General features: G+C 42.1%; 1 protein-coding gene across 3 annotated transcripts in view; it reads left to right on the top strand.

The window, feature by feature from the left end:
• Positions 1-2,858: 2,858 nt before the first annotated feature.
• Positions 2,859-8,596, top strand: part of NCK1 (NCK adaptor protein 1) — an 88,379-nt gene continuing 82,641 nt past the window's right edge. Inside the window, exon 1 of one of the 3 annotated variants that reach the window (XM_036745816.1) lies at positions 2,859-2,947. The gene's annotated coding sequence lies outside the window, so the exon portion shown is untranslated. Of the gene's footprint in view, positions 2,948-3,785; positions 3,951-8,596 lie in introns of those variants that run through there. The other 2 variants (XM_036745815.1, XM_036745817.1) reach the window with 2 other exon arrangements.

Genomic DNA, 8,596 nt, shown 5'->3' with positions numbered 1-8,596 from the left:
TAACATTTAGGAGATTATTGATGACCTTTGAGAGGTTAGAGCAGAATGCTGAGGGCAGAAAGTAATAATAATTACATCTGGATAGAGCTTTCTTCACCACAAGTCTGTGAGGGTTAATAGTTGGTATAATTGTCCCTACTATATGGATGGGGAAACTGAGGCCCCGAGAGGTTAAACCCAAGGAGGTAACATATGAGAACTAGAATTTGAAAGCAAGTATTTCCTAAATTTAAGTCTGGTATTCTTCCCATTACCTTGGCAGGTTTTGGAGTGAATAGATGATGAAGAAATACAAACAGCAGACAGCTTTTGGAAAAGGATGACTGTAGGAGGAAGAGGAGGAAAAGGAGACTAGGGAGAGGGGGGCATCTATTTTATAAATGGCAATATATATCTGTTGTATTACACCATCTAAAATAAACATTATAGTTTTTTCAAATTTAAAAAATTTACAACTGAAATTAATTGGTAAAAATTAATATTACAAACCATAGGATTTAAATTTATCATTGCTAGGCTACTTTCTATTTCATCCTAGGGTTTTAAGAACCTCAGGTGAGGGAGCGCCTTAGTTCTACAAAGTTCACCCAGCCTCATTGTTTTCCTAGACTACTTAGTTCCTTCAGTTACTTCCCCTCATCCCCACATCTCTCTCTTTAATATATATTTTGTTTTTACATCTCCTAAATTTCTTCTAGCATCCCTCCCTAGCCTCTCCTAGAGAGCCATTCCATACAACAAAGGATATTTTTTTTTAACAGAAAGAAGCAATCAGCAAAACTGAAAAATATATTGAAAAAATCTGAAAATATATGCTAGGTTCTACACCTGTGGGCTTCCTATTTCTTCAAAGGAATTGGAGGAAATGTCTTATGTCTCTTTCTTTGGGACCATGTTTGTTTTTTGTAATTTTGCAACACTCATTTTTGATTATTTTGTGGTGGTTTTTCTTTTCACTTACATTGTTGTAGTTACTGTGTATATTGTTTTCTTGGCTATGCTTACTTCGCTCTGCATAAATTTATGTCTTTCTTTGCTTTTTTGTAGTCATCCTATTCCTATTTCTTATGGGATAGTAATATTCCATTATATTTATCTTCTATAATTTGTTTAGTTTATAATTTGTCAATCGATGACTTTGCTTCTAGTTCTTTGCAAATAGTGATGCAATAAATATTTTGGTGTAAATTGAGACTGCTTCAGTTATTTCTAATTGGTTACTAGCAATTGTCACCAGTGGTCACACCCTCGAATAAAATGGTCAAATATACTGTGTAATTCAAGCCAGGGAGAAATCAGGAGGATTTTTCACCTTCCTAATTTCTAGCTCCTACCACTTATGGATAGCAATGAACATCATCCCATTTATCCTATAATCTTTTTGCCATTCTCAACCCCTTGATCTCATTCACTCTTCAGATCCAAACACACTGCCAATCTCGTTGCTTCTACATTTATAATATATGTCCCTTTCTACTCACAGAATTTTCATCCTGGTGTAGGACCATATCTTACAACTGACTATTTCAATAGATTTCTGGTTGGTTTCCTTGTCTCAAGTATCTCCCCACTCTAGTCCCACTCATTTTCTAGGGTAATTTTTCTAAAGTGTAGTTCTGGCTTCCTTCAAGACTGAGCTCAAATTTTACCTTCTGAGGGACTTTCCTGACCTCCCAACCCCTCAGCCACTGATGCTTTCCCTTTTAAGGTCATCTTTATCTCTGTATATATCTTTGATGTACGTAATTATTTACGTGTTGTCTCTCCCATTAGAATGTATACTCCTTCAGGGCATTTTTTTCTTTCTTTATGTCCCCAGGACTTTGCATAGTACCTGTCACATAGCAAATGTTTAATAAATGCTTTTTGACTGTCTGTGTGATTTTGGTCAAATAACTTAACCTCCCTGGTCCTCAGTTTTCTGATCGGTAAAATGGAGATGTTGGACTAACTGGCCTTTGAGGCACCTTCTAAGGTTTAGATTTAGATCCCTTGCATACAGCTCTGCAGGAGTGAAACGCCTAGCTCCAAAGCTTCTCTTCAGCTCTGATTCTAACCGCTCTGTCTCCCTAGACTGTTCTTACTTCCTAGCCCAAACAACACTTATTCTTGATTGGGGAAGCGGATTTGATGTAGTTCAAATACAGAACAAGCTTAAGAAGATTACGAGAAGGGAAAAGGACCAGCGAAAGATAATTAAGCTTCAGGGATGAGGAAGAGAATACTCTGGATAGGTCTCTGCCTCTATCACATTCAAGTATTACGTTTCTAGTGAAGGTATTCAATACATAACTCATCTCCTTTTTTTTCTTTCCCCTTTGCTTTGCCATCTCCCTCCCCCCCCCCCCCACCCCTCCACACCTTTTCTTTGCCTTTCTTGTCTCTTTCCAGTGAGGGTCCAGAATGAGAGACGAGAGCAAAACAAATCAACAAATAACAGACGTAGAGGCAACTGAAACCAGGCTTTAGAAGGATTAATCTCTTTCAAACAGTTGCTTCTATGAAGGTTGAACTACAGGGAGGAGGAACTACGGGATTTGAAGAGATGTAGGTTTAAATCTTGGCAATTAGACATAGAGGAAGTCAGATGACTTCCAGCCTTTAGCACAGTGCCTCGAACATAGTAGACATCTAGTAAATGCTCGTCAACTTGACTTAGGTTCAAATACCTGGGTAAGTTATTTAACGTCCCCAGGTCTTAGTTTCTTCACTTACAAAATTAAAGGGACTAGACAAGATGATTTCTAAGGCCCTTCTGGCTCTAAATCCCTCGAACACATCCTTTCAGTGCTGTACAGTCTCCTAGGCGGTGGTACCCATTAAATTTGCAGACTTGCATCCGAGTCAGGCGCTGATGTAGAAAAAGCCCTGGACCGAGCAGGTGCCAGGAGGTGGCATACCGAAAGAAGACAATGACCAAGTCACTGCTGGCTTTTTAACTTGTCAGGTAAATATCTTGCCTTTGTCCCCCTCCAGCCCCCCGCTTTTTTTTTCTTTTGTAAGCAAAAAAAGGAAGTTGCTGTTTAGGTTGGAGGTGGTAAGAAGTGAATCTCCCTAGACCACAGGCCTTATTGTTTTAGTTCGTGTGTCTTTGTTGTTATTGTTCTGGTCGACGAGATCGGGGTGAGAATGGGGGAGCCCGCCTGCCTGGGCTCAAATGAAGATGTGTCCACATTTCCATCCTCCACCAAAACTCCCAGGGGTCCTAGAACGAGGATGCTGCAGACTTTCTGCGTCGGGGACGGGGCTGCAGCTGCCGCCCAGCCCAGACACAAGCCGGAAGGGAGATTGCAATTTTAAACCTCCAAGGTCAGTTGTGCAACTACTGGGGAGGAGGGGGATGAGTGCCCAAAGGAATGCTCAGACCCAACTAGGAGACGACGAAGAAGCGGCTTGCTGCCCTGTCTCGGTTTTCGCCCTTACGGTCACACAGACAACGGCAAGGAAAGGTACAGGGCAAGCGAGTGACATCTGGCCCCTCCAAACCCCAGCCACCAGCCAACCCTTGGGCTCCCTCCCAGCTCGCGCGCGTGCCCGGCGACTTTGATTGACAGATAGCTCCGCCCAATCCCCTCCTGCTCTCCGAGCGCTCCTCGAGTCAGCGTCTTTGAGCCAATCTCCTGCGGCCAGGCGGAAGTTTCCTGGGGGCGGGGTACCGAGCTGGGGAGGAGTAGGAGGAGCGGACCAAACGGATCGGAGCGAGGCTGCCGCGGGCGGGGGCTGGTGGGTACCGTGTGCGCGCCCGTGCGCGCTCTTCCTCCCTCCCTCCTTCCCTCCCTCTCTTCGAGGTGCCCCTCCCCCTCCCTCTCGGGCAGGAGCTACGCGGCGGCGCCGAGGCCTCCAGCCCGGTAACGGCCGTTCCCCCTCCCCCATCCCCGCCGCGGAGGTGGCAGCGGCAGCGGTTTCCTCGTCTCCCCTCCAGCTCCTCGGCTGAGCGGCGGCCCTGCGGGGTAAGTGCGGGGCCGGCTCGCGGGCTGGTAGCCCGGCTGCCCTGAAGTTGGTCCCGGGTGGGGGGAGGGCAGGCGGGGGGGGGGCCCGGCCCGGCTCCCGGCCAGACGGCAGTCGGCCGTTCCCCGCCCCCTCCCGTTCTCTGTCTCATCTTCCCTCCCCCTCCCCCTCCCCGCGCCCTATCTGGTGTTCTTGCAGGCCCTCCCTCCCCGCACACTCCTCCTGGGCCAGCCTCCCCCCCGCCCTCTCCGACTGTTCATCCATTCCTCTGTTCCTCCCTCTGGGTCAGTGTCGGTCACTCATAGTCCACGGCGGCCAGTGGGGCCAAGCCGCCGCCCTTCTGGGACCATCCGGGGCTGGAGACGAGTCTGTCAGTCAGTCAGTCAGCAAGCATTTAGCGAGGGCTGGGTACTGTGCTAAGCTCCTGGGATGCAAAGAGTGAAAAACCAAAACAAAAAACCCCAAGTCCCCCCAAAACACAGAGCCCCCGCTCTCCGGGAGCTTTGTTTCCTTCAGGGAAGACCATATCTAGGTTAGGGATCCTTAACCTTTTGGGGTCTAGGTCCTAGGACCGCGTCTCGGAGCAATACTTTTAAATGCATAAACACAGGATTTGCAGAAAAAGACCAATTACATTTAAATAGTTATAAAAATATTTTTGAAACAACTAAGTTCACGGACCCCAGATTAAGAACAACCCTTTTAATCTAGGTGCATACCTGCAAAGGACAAGAGTCTGTGAAGGCGTTCTGAAAGGGCGTTAGCGGCTAGAGGGTTTAAGAAAGGGGGTATGATGGGGGGAAGATTGTCCGCCAGTTTTTTATTTCTTTTTAAAAGTTCTGTTGTATATTTATTCTAAAATCAGAAGTATAGTATAGTATCCTGAGAAAGAAGGGAAAGGTGAGGATAGATATGATAGGGGAACTCCCATAAGTTTATTATGGCAGAAGGGAGTTAGGCACCTAATGGAGACTTGCCTCCGTTTGGGAAATGCAAACCTTTAAAATTGGCTTTTCCTTCTCCTCCCTTGTTCCCCTCTCTCTAAGTCTTTTTTGTTGTTTATTGTTTTGGTAGATCCTGAGCCCCTAATAAATTTATGACTAGTGGAAGGCATATTTCTTTGAAATGGTGCTGCAAAACTTCATTGGTGGATGTTGTTTGTTTGAGGTCTGTGCTTGTATTTGGTAGTGTAGATTGGGAATGTCATTTGGTAGATGCACCTATTGTGAGTTTTGTGTGTCTTTGTGTAAAAATTAAGCTTAGTAGCAAGAACTTGGTTGTAGACCAAAGCTCAGAGGAATTGGGGGAAAATGATTTAGGACTAAGAACTCTACCAAAGCAGTCCTGAAAGAAACAGTAAGATTTTCAAAAGAATAATTTAAAAGTGGTGTGGTTTTTTACTTTTAGCCCTACCTAGACATTAGGTAACTCTAGATGATAGGTCACCTAAAGTCGAAAACAACATATTGCAGTGGGATCTAAAACAAGAGGAACTGGATTCAGATTCAGACTCTGCCATTTACTATCTGTGTATCTTCTGGGAATTGATTTTAAATTTTTAGACTTCAGTGTCCTCAGCCATAAAATGAGGACATTAGACTAGAAAAACTATGGCCTTTTCATCACTCTCTTTATGATTTATGATCCTAAAACTAGAAGGTCTTGCAGAAGATAGGAATAGAATCATATATGAAAGAAGTCTCAACTGGTTTTACCTTACTTAATTTATTAATTTTCTGATAAATTTAGTATCAAAAAACAAACATTTATAAAGTACCTACTTTGTGCCAGGCTGTGTTTGAAGCACATGTTAATTAATAGTTTATTTGTGTATTATTTTTAAGCACGTAGATCTGTAAACCTCACTGTTTATTATTACTTCTAAAGAGTACGTTATGTAACAGTGGTGACCTACCACTACCACCACCATCACCACCACTACCACCACTACCACCACTACCACCACTACTGTGTTTTATGTAATTTTCCAAAGTGTCTGCCTTTGACAAGACTGCATTCTAAAGGTATGGCAGTCCACAAAGAAAATTTTTGTATTTATATATAAGCACAATTAAATATCTCAATAACTCTTAGTGTATAGTGGCTACTCAATATGAGATTAGTTTATTGATAGGAAACTGTTGCAGTTAACTTGTTCTGTGTTGTTGACTTGTTTCAGTGGTGTCCAACTCTTTGTGACCCCATTTGGGATTTTCTTGGCAAAGATACTTAAGTGGTTTGCCATTTATTTCTCCAGTTCATTTTACAGAGGAGGAAACTGAGGCAAAGAGGGTTAATTCACTTGCCCAGGGTCCAACAACTAATAAGTGTGTGACCATAAATTTTAATTTAGGTCTTTCTGACTCCAGGCCCTGTGCTGTATTCACTTTGCCAACTAGCGGCCCCTAATTCATCTTGGCCACAAGATTTTTCCAGACTTGATTCATGACCATTCTCTGAAAATCTAGCAGCTCTGTACTGATGGCGTATACGTGTTCAAGCACACTTTCTTGCATCTGTGGGACTTAGAAAAGATCTTGGGAGGTCATCTGTTTCATCTTTCTGCCTCCTGTCTGGATTAAAAAGAATCACCTCTGAAGGAAGGTAATCTGCTCTAGTTTTGTGAAAGCTCACAACTTGCCTCTGGTTTCTTTGTAATGCTACTTAGGTTTTTGAAGTGGGGAATAGTTTTCTTTTGTTCTAGGTTAAATTTCTCCTGTTTCTGTGTGTTGGCCCACTTCTTTTTTTTTTTTTTACCTCTGAGGGGAGATGGCAGCCTTGGTGGGATAGGGGAAGAGAAGAAGGAATTAGCATTTATATAGTGCCTACTAAGTGTCAGGCACCATTCTAATAACTTTATAAGTAGTATCTCATTTGGGCCACCATGACCTGTGTTTGGAGCAGGGGAATTTTTCTTTTAAAAAAAGGTTACTGGATGCCATGTTTTTATATCACTTTATTTCCCTGCCTCTCTTCCAGAGTGAAAAAAGAAAGCAAAAAAAGTTAAAATTTATCAAGAAATACACCATTCAACTTGACATTATATGTAGTTGTCCATAGCCTATAAACCCCTAGTCTTCAAACAAAGGAAAGATAGATTCTCATATCTCTTAGGTCAGATTTTTTCATTATAATTACGAGCATTCAGTTTCAATTTATTGTTCTTCCATTAGGCTGTTATAGTTTTGTATGCTGTTGTAGTTATTTTGTACATTGTTTTCCTGGTTCTCTCCATTTTGCATCAGTTGTAAATTTCTTCCTATGTTTTCCTGTATTATATGTATCTTTTCTTGCAGCACAGTAATATTCCATGCATTTATACTGTTTGTTTAGTCATTCTCCCACTGGTGGACATCTACTTTGTTTTCAGTTCTTTGATACTATAAAAAATATTGCTGTAAATATTCTGATGTGTTAGAGATTTCCTTGGGGTATAGTGGGATATCTTGCTCAAAAGATAAGGATAATTTATTCCAAGTTGCTTTTTGGAATGACTGGACCAGTTCACAGCTCTGTCAGCAGCACATAGTGTGCCTTTCTTTCCACAACCCCATATGAGAATTTGGTAATTCAACCAACATTTAGCATCTGCTGTGTTCAAAACCCTGAGCTAAGTACTGTGATTGAAATAACTATTTTTGAAGGAAAAAACCTAATAAGAATTTATGAAATGTCCACCACTTGCCAGAACTGGGGTAGCCCCAGGGAATGCAAATACGAAAGTGAGATGGTCTTCACTCAAGGTCACTTTCTAGTTGAGTTTCCACCTCTAGGGAAGAGATCATCTGAAAAAGGTTTGGAGATTTTAGAATACTGAAAAACCAGTATAGCTCAAGTATGTTATAGCTGCCAAAAAATGTAATTCAGTCTTAGATTGCATTGAGAGGTATGATTTTATAAAGAAACTTAGAGTCTCTATGTATTTTGCTGTGGTCAGACCACAACTGGATTGTTATGTTCAGTTCTGGCCATCACATTTTAGGAAGAACATTGATAAACTGAACAATATCTAGAATACAGCAACTAGTATAGTGTCAATGAAAAGGATAGTTTGAAGGAACTAGGGATGCTTAGAATGGAGAAAGACTTTTGTAGAGAAGAGGCCTTTGGCTTGTTTTGCTTGTCCATTCAGTGTTGGATAGATTCAGAAGTGATGGGGGGCAAGGGTTGCACAAAAGTATATTTCTGCTGGATGTGATAGAAAATTTTCCCATTAGAATTATAAAAGTGGGATGAGTTGTCTCCGGAGATATGATACTGTGTTTCCCTTCACTAGAGGTCTTAAAAGCAAATGCTAGATGAACACTTCTTGGATTTGTTGTAGAGGGGATTTTTTTTTTCTTAAATAGATAACTTCTATTGATATATTTTTTTAATGTCACTACATTTCCCAATATATCCCTGAACATTCTTCCTTCCGGACAGCCCCTTATTACAAAGAATAAAGGAGGAGAAGGAAGTTCCACAATCCAGCCTAAAGTCAGACATTATATAGAAGTGTTCTATACATATAGTCCTGCTCCTCTGCAAAGTAAGGGGGAAAGTATCACCTCATATCTCTTCTTTGGGGCCTAGCTTGGTCATCATAATTTTATAGTCTTCATAAGATCACAGATGTAGAGCTAGAAAGGGACCTTAGAGGACAATC

Source organism: Trichosurus vulpecula, chromosome 2 (assembly GCF_011100635.1).
Source record: "Trichosurus vulpecula isolate mTriVul1 chromosome 2, mTriVul1.pri, whole genome shotgun sequence".
NCBI classification, from domain to species: Eukaryota; Metazoa; Chordata; class Mammalia; order Diprotodontia; family Phalangeridae; genus Trichosurus; species Trichosurus vulpecula.
Note: the sequence above shows the minus strand (reverse complement) of the source record. Positions and strands in the feature narration are given on the sequence as shown.